The sequence below is a fragment of the Camarhynchus parvulus genome, chromosome 6, assembly GCF_901933205.1.
Source record: "Camarhynchus parvulus chromosome 6, STF_HiC, whole genome shotgun sequence".
Taxonomy (NCBI): domain Eukaryota; kingdom Metazoa; phylum Chordata; class Aves; order Passeriformes; family Thraupidae; genus Camarhynchus; species Camarhynchus parvulus.
The window spans coordinates 11858167-11872571 of NC_044576.1; the positions used below are offsets into that span (position 1 = coordinate 11858167).

Consider the following 14405-nt stretch of genomic DNA (forward strand, 5'->3'; position numbering starts at 1 on the left):
TCCAATGATTATTAGCATTCGGACTTGCTCTTGAGTCAGTGATTAAAATGAGCTGGGTCTTGGTCAGGACTGCCCTGCCACTGCATCTCCTCACAGCTCAAGCTACAATGCAAGTAGTACATGAATATTTTTGTTAACAGAATGGGAATGGTGATGCACACAAAGCTAATGAAAAACACTGGAAGATGACAGCATTCTGCATCATGTAAGAGAGAGCAATTTCAAAGCAATTTTTTGTAAACTATTTTTAACAGAAAATTTGGAAGACATGGATTTTCCAGTTAATTTGAGATGGAAATTCAGACTGCCTGAAAACTCCTGTTTCTCATACATTTCTCAATTCCAAAATGAAGAATTTCCAAAGCCTTAAACTTACAGTGTGTTCCACTGTAAACACAGGATGACAACACAAATGAGAAAAACCAAAATGTATTTTAAACATCTTATCATCATTTACAGTGTTGAAGTTCTAATGGGATTAAATGTTAAAAGAAAGGCTTCTTCAAATAAGAGAGTAGAATACTCTCATCTCTTTAGAATGCTTAATACGTCTGCCATTGACTAGGTAGCTTGTCACCCAGTCTTCTCTTCCTAAATCACTTTCATAACTCCAGTGCTGCAGATTTATTGAAAAATATAAATGGGGAGGAGGAGTAAGTCAGGATGGAAGAAACCAAAATCATACTTCAACTCTCAAAATGTTTTAAAATATATTATGCTTTATTTATCACAGCAAGTTCTCCTTTTTCAAAACCTGAATCGTGCATCTTTTTTCAGGCAGCACTACTTGCCACTAGCACTGTGCAAACCTCCAAACTTCCAGAAGTTTTAGGGCAGAAGTTGACATCCTTACTAGCATCTCTTTGGTCCAGAAATCCCGGGAAAGTTTCAATTTGTCCCAGTTTCAAAATGGCCACAAAAATTTCAAGAATAGCCTTTGCTCTGGGGTATTACTCCTTCCTCTTCCAAGAAAACCCAAACATCAGTTCAGAGGCATGTGACAATGCAGTAAAATGCCTCTTGTGCCTTCCTTAACCACCTAAAAAGGATCAAAGTTTTGGATAAAGGTTTGTTTTTTGAAGCAGGATACAGAACAGTAACCCATGACAAGCATTATTAATGCTCTCGGCAAAAGTTCACCTCCTTTTACAACCCAAGTGGGATCATCTAAATCTTGTCTTGGACACACAAAATCTTGTGCACTTGCACCTCTTACAGGAAAGATCAGAATCTCACACACTGTGCTATCTCATTTACAAAAAAAATGTATCTTTTTCCACATTTCCCTCATAGAAGTTACTGGAGCCAACAGCTGATTTGTACCTTTAACCTTCTGATAACCTCACAACAATGACACTGCCCTGCAAGGAACTGAGCCTTGCTCTGCATCGATTCCAGCAAGAAGCAGGTTTTACACAAGGATGCATTATCTTCCCAAGACTGAAAAAGATTTATATAATAAAGCTTTGATAAAAATCAGCTCTTCAGAGCAGTTACAGGATAAACTCAAAGGTCTAAGTGAGGCAACAAATAGGTTTAGAGTCACGTTTGATACAATACCTAGCAAGGCCAAAAAACATCACTGTATCATGACTAATTTCAGTGGATGCATGGTCCCATACTTGGCCTCAACTACTGACCCTTCGTATTTGAGAAATTAGGGGATAACCTAAACTTTTGCTGACCTCTTAAAAAAACAGCAATAACGCAAGAACTCTATTTTACAGAGATGAAATTTCAGCAAAAATAAGCTGTCCTAAGAAAGAAAAACAAAAGAAACCCCCAACCAACCAAAAACAACACAGAGGTTTTTGCTGCCAGTGACTCACAGTATTATTTTTTTCCTTAACTACCCACAAAAACTTCAAGTCAGACTGTAATTGTTTCAGCCTTTACTGAAATATGTTCCCACTGAAAACCATCACTGCATCATCATTCGAGGCTTAACATAAGAGGTATCACAGACAGACCAATGCCACAAAGTCCTTGCTGCCAGCAGCCCTGCTTCTGGTTTACCTTCCTATGGCAAGCTGTCACTCACAGCAGGTCAGCAGCTGCTTGGTGAGCACTTCTGCCAACCCCACTGGAGCAGAGCAGGGCTCTGAGAAAGGAGCAGGAGGTGAAAGCAGCTCGGGCGCTGCTCACGGATCCCCGGCGTGAGTCACACTCAGCCAGTCTCGGCAGCGCGTGGCACAGCTGCACCCAACTGCTACCAAGGTGCTCATTACAGCCTGGCTCCTTTTGTCTCCCACATCAGCCTGCTTTTGAAAATCACGCTTACTGCTTCCACGAAAGCCTTGGCTTTTGGAAAAATAAGGTGTGTTGTCTAAGTAACATTTGGGGCCTTTCCAAACAGCTGATGATAGCTGAAAGTCAGTGTAGCTGCAATATTCCATGCCCACACTAATGCAGAAAACCCACAATGGTTTTGTTCCATGATGACAAACACATTTTAAACCTGCCTGTATTCCAGTGATGTTGTAAGCTAATGACAAACCTTTTATTTATAAATATATACCACCCCCCCAAGCGTAAATTCCAGAATGACAAGTGGCAAAGTATCACTGTCTTTTAGACAGTGAGACTAAATGGCTTCCCTAAAGTCCCACAGCTATCCAAGATGTATTTTGTCTGTGCCTTAAGCACAAACCACCCATCCCCAGTGTGACACCACAGAGCATCCTGCTTTGCTGGACCCCATCCCCAGTGGGACACCACAGGACATCCGCTTTGTTGGCTTCAGCGACTCCATCAGCAGTCCTCTCTATCCAAGAACTACTGCACCACATGCTCTAATCTAGTGCTGGCAAAGTGAAAAATCTCAAAACTGTTAAGCCAATTAGCACCTTGCTAGCACCACCTTCATATTTAATTCTATTTAGGGCATAATTATCAGCAAAGACCTCAGTCAATACCCTCTCTGCCATTAGCAAAGTCACGCCCAAGGAACAAGCAGGAACAGCATAGGAATATTATCCAGAGTAAACTGAACCACATGCACATTATATTGTATTCATGTCAGGTATGTTCTCTTTGTACCGTCTTCATTTTTTACTTTTTAAATTACTACATCACATGACATCTTTTAAAAGCTACAACAAATTAAACAGCTTGACAGAAATATTATTGGAGAGGAGACTCTAGGCTGTATGGAGGAGCACAGATTAGACTTACATATTTATCCTTTCTGACACTATAAAACAATTAAAAAGCAATATTTCTTATGTTACTTCAAATGAAAGTGTTATTTTGTAATTAAAGAGTCAAGTTCTAGAATTAAGTGACTATCACCTGTAAAATTTAATTTCTCTCCCTTTTAAAAATTTGGTAGTGCGTCAGCAGCAAAATACTTGAAAAATATGTGTCCTGAATGGCATAGAAGAAATAACCTCAAAAACAACAAAACAAAACCACCCAAAAACTTGAAAAAACTATATATATATTTGCTCCTCCACATTGCAACCGGAAGCAGGTAAGGTTTTCCTTCCATGACATGCAAATCCATGACATTTCAACTATTAAACCCTGCAAAAGCCAGAGCTGAATTCCCCCAGCTCAGCCACGCCACTGATCAAGCGCAGTGCAGGGAAGGAGCTCACTGTAGACCCCCCTCCAGACACCAGGGTCACACCAGGAGCTCTCCTGCCCAGCAGCAGCTGTGAGTGGCCTGGCTGCCCCTCAGTGAGCTGGAAGGGAGAGCCTGCCGTGCCAGCCTCCTTCCCAGCACCACGCCAGCGTGAAGGGCATTGCAGCAAAGTGAGAGGCAGACTGGAACAAGGTTCATCACATGGAGTAAGGCAGCTCCTCTCCCTCAGCAGCCTGAGCTGTGCTCCTTAGCGTGTCCAGGGGTTAACAGCTATCGCACTGATCAGCCGCTCTGAGCCACAGGAAACAGACTGTGATCACAACTAAAATACAGTTTATACAACAATGCCACAGAAAGCCCTCTCCTTTAATTAAAATACTGCAAATATTCATGTGTTAGGTTTTTTGCAGTTTAGAATGCATTTGCAAAACTTCTCAAGGACAGCACAGTTATATTTATTTAGTTGAATAAATAGCAAATTTCATGTCAGAAGATTTTTACTGTATGGAAGGTGACACAGTGAATGAACTTTTGTAGACGAGTGGGCACCAGAGCAAGCTTAAAAAGAAATCCCTCTCTCCATTGATGGATCATGTTCCAGAAAAAAACCCTTTTATCCTTATTTCTATTATTTGTTTTACAATGATATCTAAGAGACCCTCCGCCAGATACAAAAGCAAACTGTGACACGCATCCTCCCAGCAGAGATTTATAATCTAATAACAGGATATGGCATAGGTGAAGAGACTTGTCCAAGGTCACATAGTAGATACACACCACAAATAAAAATGTCAATGCTTCCTGACACTCTCTCTAGCCTTTTGCTGTCTAATTCACATTGCCTTTCTACACCTTTTATGACAAACAAGCAAACAACCTATTTAGTGTGGCAGGAAGGGGATGTATGTGATCCTTCAGATGAGTATGAACCATTTTGCTGATTAAATAAAAGGTTTCCATTTATCTTAAAATTGAATAGTCACAGGTAGAGTCTTTATTTGCCTTTATCACAAAAATCAGTACAAGTCATATCAATAAATTTATCTACAAAAGTACGTCAAAAATACTTTTATTTAAAGATTGACTCTTAAAAATGGAAAAAATCTACACCAATCTTCTTTTTGTGATATTTGTTGCTGCTAATTTTCAACAGATATTTTTAAGGAGAAGCATTAAAAACATAAGCTTAACTATCTTCCTTCCCTGCCTGCTTTTGTTTACCATGTAAATTGCCACCCACATACTTTCCCGTATAGAGCACAGTGGGGTACTATTCACCAACACAGGGCTTCAGCAAAGGCAGCTCCTGTCCCCAGAAGGAATAAAGTTGTGCCTGGAGTTCACTCTAAGTCACATAAATTTATCAGGGGGTAACAGGAAAAAGAGGCCTGATAAGAGTCACTGAACTAATCCAACTTACACCTAATGGACCTGAGGGTAGGGGAATGGAGGGAGATGCAGAGCACAAAACACATAGAGACAAGATCACCTCAGGAAAAGTAATTTTAAACCCATGAATTTACATTTTTCTGAGGTTCCTTCATGACACACACAAAACCAATATACTGTACACTAGGCATCCAAAAATGTGCCAATCAGGAAACCAAAAAGTAGTCCAAAAATCCAGAACTATGTAGGTTTAAACTTCAAAACAACAAAAATTTTTAAGAAATATTTGAGGAATGTCTTTTATAATATTACTTTCTTCCTTTCAAAGGAAATACTGTTTTTATTCCTTTCCTTAACAAATGCTGTGCAATCTCCAAATCCATTTATGAACTGTTGTCCTACCACTGTCCACTCACAGTGTGAAGGCACACGATGTTTCTCACTTAAGTATCAGCATTCATATTTTTCTGCAATCAAAGCAACCCCATCTGTGCGCCTGCAAGCTGGAGGTTTGTCATATGGGGAAGGAGTTCCAGGAGCAGCTCACTGCTCTCCCCTTCCCGCAGGAGCTGCAGGAGGGAGAGGCTGGGAAACCTTCCTATGCTTCAGTCTTCCTTTGGGTAAAGTATTAGTAACCTCTAGAGAAGAGAAATAAGACCTCTACATTGCAGTATACTACAGACTGCAAAGGAGCAAAACAGACACACCTGTGAGCTTTGCACAGGGAAAAAAGTATTTTACTCCAAGTTCTCAATGCAATACTACTGCAGGGGAAGACAGGTGCTAAAAAAAAACCTCACATGGAAGAAGCAGGGAGAAACAAAACCAAAACATTCTAGCATCCCCATCTGCAATATATCTCCTTTTAGAGGTCCACATGGACACAAATGCACAATCAAAACCTCTACTTTCCATCAGCAGACAAAATGCATGTTGTACAAACACACATGTAGCACTCCGTGCACCCATTTACTACATTCTTACATTTACAGAGGAAGAAAAAAACAACCAATCCTGATTTAAAACATACAAAAACTTAATGCAAGTGTTATGAGGATTTTCAAGTATCACTTCTCCAGTTATATCAGTAATAACTTTTGTAATTTTAAATTTCCATGATGGGGGTATCCCTTGCAGGTTTCAATTAGTAGCCTTTAGTGTCTGAAAGTCTTTACTTTAATCTAATTTTTTTTCCCCTGCAGTGAAATGTTTTGCCATTAAGCAAAATGGAGGATTAGGAATAATGACAATTAATGGAGCAAATGTTTGTATAATGAAATCATGCTTGTACCAGCAGCAAAGAGAAAGACTCGGGATAGCCTTTCTCCACTCCTGATTTTACACTGTGCATTCAGATAGTAAAGGAAAACAATTTAAAGCAAAAGATTATCCTCTGGCTCCTGATCTGGCATTGTGTTTATTAAGGACACACAGAAGTGCTGTTATCCCAGGTGACACTTTAGGCAAGCTTAGAACTTAGATTTTGTTCTCCCTCTTTCTTTTTCACTCCCTTGAAAAGGTTTTGGGGAACATGGATTTGTAAGACTACCAAGGAATTTTGTGGCTGAGGAATTTAGAAATTAAGTTGTCCATTGTCTAGATACCATATTTTTTTCAGGGAGACTGCAATGCACTTTTAGGTCTCTTTTCTGATTTTTAACATCTATTTCTGACTATTCTTATCTCAAAATGCTTTATCCTAAGAACTAGAATGGATCTACAGATCGGACTATGGGCTTCCCACCCACAACCAAAGTTCCACGGACAAGATACAACAGTAACAGTCACCTTCCCACTTCCATGTAAAGAGTTAGATAGGAGGTACCCACTGAGAGTGCAGCTACAGAAACATTTTAGTGTACACCCTCAGTACTCCACTCTTCAACTATTCCCAGGCTGGCTTTGCCCCAGAAGTGGCATCCCCTGCATACTGTGTCTATGCAGGAGGCTGCAGAGACTGCTCAAATCCCCACAGGGGCAGAAATGAGGAAAGGTTGGTTCTCACTGACACTTTATGCTGTTCTTTGCATTAAGAATCAGGCCTTGCAGAAGGGATGGAAAAGGATCCTTTTTGTAGTGCCAAGGTAACAATCTCTGTAGGAAAGAAGCTGTGCTCAGGACCTTGAATGTTAAAATCAAGGTATTAATTTTGAAGGGAAGAAAAAGTCAAAAAACAAATTCAATCATCTTCAAAATACTTCCTCGCATAGCTCAGAAAACACTGGCAGAAGACAGATGCCTTTACCACAACAGGAGGACAAATGAAAATACATATTGGAAAGGGGACCTTGCTTTCTTGGAAACTGTACTGTGAGTTCTAGAGGTCTTTGTTGCCACCTAGTCAGAACTTAGCAAGCTTCAATCCAGCTTGCTACCACTTCAGTTTTAAAACACGCTCTAGCAGTCTTTCTTTAAAGGTTAAACACAAACAATTTCCAGTCGGCAATTTCTGACACTTTGAGAAGACCAGTAATGTGCAACATTGTAAAGCCTGGCTCAAGTAGTATTTCCAAGAGTTCTGCTGGTTTTTACCTGTGAAAAGCCTCTGTCAGGTAATTTTTATCCTCTCCTGGAAAGCAAACAGGTATCCACCCAAAACACTGAAACTGACACAAAGTGTGTGCACTTCACTAAATTTTATTTCTTTGCCCAGTTAAGTGATACCACTTGAACACTGCTTTTATATAAATATTTTAGCATACCATGTTTATTTAAAATATATGTATATAACCAGGAAGGACTTCAAAGAAACAAACTGCTCTTCCATTCTCTTAATTCCCAAGTGCCTGAATAATGGGTCAACTACATAATTTCTTCTTACTCTCTTTTCCCAGGAGATGGGAGGCATGGTATACACTCGTGGCTGTATTTTCCACATGCTAAAAAACTCCAACAAATTACAGCTAGTATGTGCACATGCATGCACGAAGTATGTTTTGTTTATTCCTTCAACTATTTTAATTGGTTTTCTTTGGAGTCCCAAAGACGCATCCAGATTTAGTTTACTTCTGCCAACATGTCTGTACAACTTAGCTATTCAAAGTACTGTGTCTTGTAAGATTTGAGGCTGCTTATGCTTTTACTTAAAACTGCTGACATTAGTATCAGGTAAGATGTACAGAAATCAGGACTGGTAATTCTGGGGATAGGTACTAGGTTACATTGTAATTTATTGACATAGTCAGGCCGTCCACAAAGGTAAGGTTTAGATCTGCTCTCCCAAATTCTGACTGCAAAACTGACTTGTGATAAAATTACTTCTCCCAGCTATACACACAACAATTTTTCTTTGGTCAATCATCTGTGCCACAACAACATGAATTCTTTTTATGTATGGTGTTTTATAGTTCAAGTCTTCTGAACAACCCACTGAGTTAAACTATTCCGTTCAAACAAGTTCTTTCATAAATTTTGGCCATGTTACGGCTGGTTTTTCTTGAATGCTCCAACTAAAAGACTGATCATTCATAAATGCACACTGAAGAGGTTACAAATCCATTTCTAATGGAAATTTGGGGGCTGCTTACCTTTTCTATGGGCCATTTCCTTACCCAAGGTGTATGACTAGACACAAAACAAGCACTTACTATGGCTACTACATTGCTGGCAGAGAAAGAACACTGCCTATTCTTCTTTAATTCCCCTTCTCTCCTTTAAGAAAGACCTCAAAATCAAAAATATGTCTCAATGCACAATTTCAAAACCTCTTAGGCTAGAATCTGTGGGACTCCCTCAGTCATTAACACTGTAACAAAGAAGTCCTGCTTATCCACGTACTTCAGAGAGTATCATGACCCCTAAGCCTGATTTTATACTCTGATTTAGTTAATATTTTTGCATTACTCAACAGCTTTTTCCTAGCCAGAGCACATTCTCAAGCACACATACACAACAATGTGTTCTTAATTACTCTGTTGGTGGGAAAGTCTGTCAGGTTTCTTACCTTTTATTTTTAGCGACTTCCAAGTTCTTTTTGTCCGAGTCTGAACCATGGAGCAGGGAGCATTTATTTCTATTAATCAATCAATGATGGCAGTGGTGGTGCACTCTAGTTTTTCATTCTGACTGCAAAGCAAAATTAAAAGCTATATTTTGCAAATTTACGCATTATAGATCGTAGCAGCAGCTGGTGGACTGCTGCTGAGACAGACCGTCTTCCCCTTTCCAGTCCCCTGTGACTGAGAGGGAAGAATTACAGGACAGCACTAGCAGCTGCTGCTGCTGCCCCAGAAGCAGCAAGCCAAGGTCTCTGGAAAAATAATTGGGGAGGCGGGGGAAGGGAAGAAGGGGGACAAAGAAGTTGGGGAGGGGAAGGCATTGCCAAAGCTGGCGGCACAAACAACACACTGCACCTTGCCCTCAAAAGAAACAATTGAGCTGGTCTGGGCTTCCTTCAGTAGACACAAGACTCTTAAGCCATTATGGGAATTGAAAACACCACCAGTTTTTGATAAGGACTTTTACAGAATTAAGAAAGAGTGAGAAAAGGCAATATGCCTTCCAATCTGATGCTTGCAGCAGTTTGCTCTCAAATCCTCTAAAAATAAAGCACAGTGCAATGAGCAACACCCTTCCTTGCAGCTTCCCAACAGAGTCATTCTATGGAGCACTCTACATTAGCACAGGCACAGCCTACCAGTCAATTCATGCCCTGTCTGTCTCCTGTAAAACAGGGGTAACCAAATCCTTTCTCACACACATGTAGTCATGAAGATAAATAATTCATGACTCCAAGATATAATCAGTGTGAAAACACTAACAATCATTCATTTTTAGGCAGATTTGAAAGTGGAACTAGTGGGAATTGTGCCCGTTTTTTAAAAAAAAACTGCTCAGTGCAAAAATCAGTATTTGGTCACCTAGGCAGTGGCTCAGTGCAAGCAAGTAATGCCCATCTATGCTATCAGCACACTAAATATAAAGCTCTCCTCAACAGGGTTGAAAAAGACAAGTATACTGACTGACCAAAGCACATCTACCCACTTCTAAAAACCTGAAGTTCACCCCAAAGCTTCCATGTTTCCCAGTGGATCTCCAGGGTTCAGGCTGACCTCCCACTATGTGGGACAGCAACATGCCTCACTCCCTATGAATGAAGAACACCCTCTACAACAGTGACTTCCAAGAGACCTGTGAATGCTCATTTTCAAGAGAGATGAGATAATATATTACACACAAATCACACAGGGCCAGGCAAGCATGTCTCACTGCTCCTTCTGCTAAGGGACTTCAATGCAAGATACTACTTGGTCCAGTGGACACTGCTTCATTTTCACTGCAGTGGCAGATATCCAGATTATTACATAATATATATAATATACATAAAAGAGATTATTTGAAGAAAACATTCAGCTATTCCAAAAGAAAAAAAGGTAACAAACACCACTGTCACTGCAACAGATGTAGCTTTCTGTGCCTTGTTTAGAAAGACTAATTCAAAAGACATACATTTATAGCTTAATTGCTGTATGTGAGAAAAAGCTTAATTTTAAATATTTAACTTATATTTTAATTGGAGGACCTCTTTTTATCCTGAATATTTGGTAGTAAAAACAAAGAGGGGAAAAAAACCAAACAAGAGAAAAGAAAATATCGAAATTTCTTCAAATTGATCTCATAGACATAAGCCAAGAAATACTTAAGGTCAGAAGAAAGTACTAGTGGCTAAAACAGTTTGCATTGGTTTTGTTGTGTGTCAGAACCCCTCTCAAGATAAGCCAAGAATGCTGTATACAAAATCAGTACCATTATACACAGGCACAGCCTTCTCTCAATGTTGGAATTTCACATTCATTTTGGGAAGCTAAGCTAATTATTGTTATCTGAAGAAGCAGCTTTTGATATAGCATCAATTTCCTGAAGAACATATCAGTTTATTGAGAAGGGGTTTTCAGACTCTTATCTCATTCAATAGTATTATGCCTTACTTTTTTAAAAATTTTTTTTAAACTATAGTTAAAATATTGAGATGCTATTAGAAGACACTTCCTCAAAATCTAACTACAGGTATCAACTGCTAAGATTATCAGGGACTCAATCTGTTTGGAAGTTTTTGAATAAAATGAAATATATCCTTTCTCCTTGGCATATTAGATCCTACATTGTTTCTAAACCCAGAGTATTTAGTCAAAGTACTTGTACACAAGCCTCAGATTAAATCCACTACCATATGAATTTTTAATGCATATAGGAAAGAAGTTTCAGCAACATTAAACCATTTGTGCTGCTACAAATGCCTCAAAAGTTATGACTTCCAGATGTTACAGTGATGATAAGGATTAGAACATACGTCCACCATTTATGTCAATTTCTAACTGTGTGAGTAAACAGCTGAGGACAAGAAGGGTTAAATTACACAAAAGTCTTCACTGTCTTCCTAGCAGTCTTAACCATTTAAGGAACAGGGCAGGTTTTTTCCTCAGTAATTCATGAGGAAGGATTTATAGAATGGCTTGGAATATTGCCACAAGAAAACCAAGGCATGTGGCCTCAGAAGTCCCAGCATCACACCCATGGAAATGGAGGATCAACAGAGACCAATAAATAGGGTACAATGACAACCTGCACCCAAAGCAGCCCATTTCTGGTAGTGATATCATGTGTCAGCTCTATACTGAAAATATTAGCTACGGCAGGCCTCTTCCTCAACAGCAGCTCCCTCAATGACATCTCAGACACTCAAATGTGATCTGAAGTTACTCATCTCAGTGACTACACTGTCTCTTCCTCCTCCCTCCTTTTTGACCCAAAGCTATTTTTGAGCTTGACCTTCTTTCAGTCTCTCCAGTAAGAAAAAAGCCTTTGATTTTTCTCGCGTTTGGGATCATGATGGAGAGGTAGGCACTATCCACTGTTCTGTCTGTAAGAATTCATTTTGCTCTCCTTACATGACCTCTTCATCACTCATTTATTTACCCACGATCCACTTGTTTAATTTATTTAACAGATCACTATACCTGTATCTTTCTTCCCCTCTTGCCTGGGAGGCCTCACAACACAAAAACTTAAGAAAACCATCTACTTCACGAAAATTAATTCAGCAGATGTTTCTCCTTTGCAGTAAGTTACCTTGGTGTAAGTGGTTTTAGACCTATTAAATATAAACACACATGGAGGTATTTAAGGTATTCTGTCATGCACTTCACTTTTCAGGACTGAGAAGTCTGAAGTTCAGACATAAGAACATAAGAAGTTTATTTCGAAGACAGCACAGCCTTACCACACACATTTTCGTAAGACACTTGAAATTGCAGACTGTGCCCGTACTTCATGTTTCATAAACACACCTACAGCTTCTACACTTGGACAATTACTTCACATTTCATGCAAAGAGCATTAGAAATATGACACCTGGGCTCACACATTTAGCCTGAAGCTTCAGGCAGATAATGCACTTTGTGTGAGTATGTGTGAATGCACATTGTCCAAAAAAGAATAAACTGCAAGCTTACAAAAGGAAAAAAGCAGGCATACTGCTAAGTACAGCCTCTCCATCAGAGAGCATTACAGCTACAAATATTCTGGTAGCTTGTATAGTATATTAATGTTACAAGTAGTAAATGGGGTTTGGATGTATTTACATCCAAAATAGTAAATTTACCAGCTACAGAAAACAAAGGCAAAACCTTTCCAAAAATGCTGGATGTTATTATGGGTACATTCTTATACCACTATCAAAACTGAATCCACTCCATTAAACTGTTTGCAGAAGTCAAGCTACATTTTGGCAGCAAAAAGAGCAAATACAGTTGATCCTCTGGTTTCATGTATAAACCCAAAATATCAAAGAACCAGGTGGTTATTACTCAAAAATGTTTAATAGGACGTAATTTGAGATTAATATCTACAGTCCTACACCACACTGTGGATGAAGGGAATAATCATTGAAATGAAACTCCACCGCAAACCCTATTTGTAAAACACCTTCAATTCATTATTAAGATTCATTCTACAAAGAACTGGAAAGTAAACCTGGTATCAGTTCAACTGTAAATAAACTTTGACAATACTTAAAAATACTTTGACAATGGCTATTAAAAGGAAAATTCTATTTTTGCCAGACCTATTATTGAGTTTCCCTACTGAGGAACACCACAAGTTGCTGGCTGATTACTTTATTGTGTAATTACTCAGAACTTATCATATACACATTACCTCAGAAGATAACGTAGCTTGTCCTACAATCTTCCTATTTTCATGACCAGTCCTTACAAGAAGCTAGAGGCACAGGTTGCTTTAGAGAGTTTCTGGATCAAAACAGTATCTGACAGTGGTTCAAACTGATAGCAATCAAAAAAAGTCACAACAGATTCAAAGGCCAAGGACAGTGAAGCCTATTCTCCAGATGCTTACCTTTGTGAGATAGAAGGAAAACAGGCTTTAGCTGTGTACCACCAGTGAGAGCAGCAGGATTATTTCAATTGAGAAAAGCAGATGTTGAGTTATCTAAAATTTAGAGCGAAAAGTGTTGCAGCATCAGCAAATACATCAAAAAAGCAGTACAAGTGGAACAGTAACATAGGCATCAGGCCACTATGTACTTCTAGCATCAAAAACTACAATACCTGGTATACAATATGCATAACAAAGATCTCTCCTGTTCTCAACTTTATGGTATTGCTCACTGCTGCACCATGATAAGTAGTACATGTCCCTTAGGAAAGGAAGCCCCAGAAAAAAAAAAAAAAAAAGCTCTGTGCTATTTATTTAACTAAATGGCTGGAATAAAGTTCAGAAGTTTATAGCCTTATGGCTTCACACATACTTCTTCAAGACCAAAACTTACTTGTTGTGGCACATTAAAAGGAAAAATGTGACTGAAATCTATTTTTATCTACAAGCTCCTGGAGAAGTAGTATACAGATGTACACTTCTTGTACTTGCATAAGTAATCAATATTTTACATTTTCTATTTTTACTGTAAAATGACAGCTCACAGGAGTAACTGCTAAATGCATAGATCACTAGAGACACACTCTGAGGAGTTCTTTGTGTATGGACATTTTTCAGGAAAGCCCATTGCCTTTAACTTGAAAAAATACCCAGTAGAAATGGTTGGACAGAACTGGCTTCCTGATACATATTTTAAAACAAAAGCAGGTGACAACCAAAGCAACATCAAGATCAAGGGAGAACAGTCCTCACAATCTAAACTGAAACTTTGCCCTCTGTGAAAGTAGTCTATATATATGAAAATAGGAGTTTAGTCTATTCTAATGAGAAAAAAAAAAGTAAGAAGAGGGTCTTGAAGTTAATTTAAAATACAGTGAATAATATTTGAAATATTGTTACATACATGAAAGCAGTAGGAACAGAAAACATGCTATTGTGGGTTGATCCAGTCATCCCTCTAAGTGGGTATTCAGAGCAAAAGACACTTACATAGGCAGGGTGCATGAGCCCAGCTACTGTCTGTAGCTTACTGCCTTTA

The 14405-nt window shown here is 39.0% G+C and overlaps 1 protein-coding gene across 7 annotated transcripts in view; it reads right to left on the bottom strand.

Moving 5' to 3' along the window:
- Positions 1-14405, bottom strand: part of ZMIZ1 (zinc finger MIZ-type containing 1) — a 338520-nt gene that overhangs the window by 196722 nt on the left and 127393 nt on the right. The window contains exon 1 of one of the 7 annotated variants that reach the window (XM_030951383.1): positions 13328-13627. The exons of the other annotated variants lie outside the window; for them this stretch is intronic. The gene's annotated coding sequence lies outside the window, so the exon portion shown is untranslated. Of the gene's footprint in view, positions 1-13327; positions 13628-14405 lie in introns of those variants that run through there. 7 annotated transcript variants of the gene reach the window in all.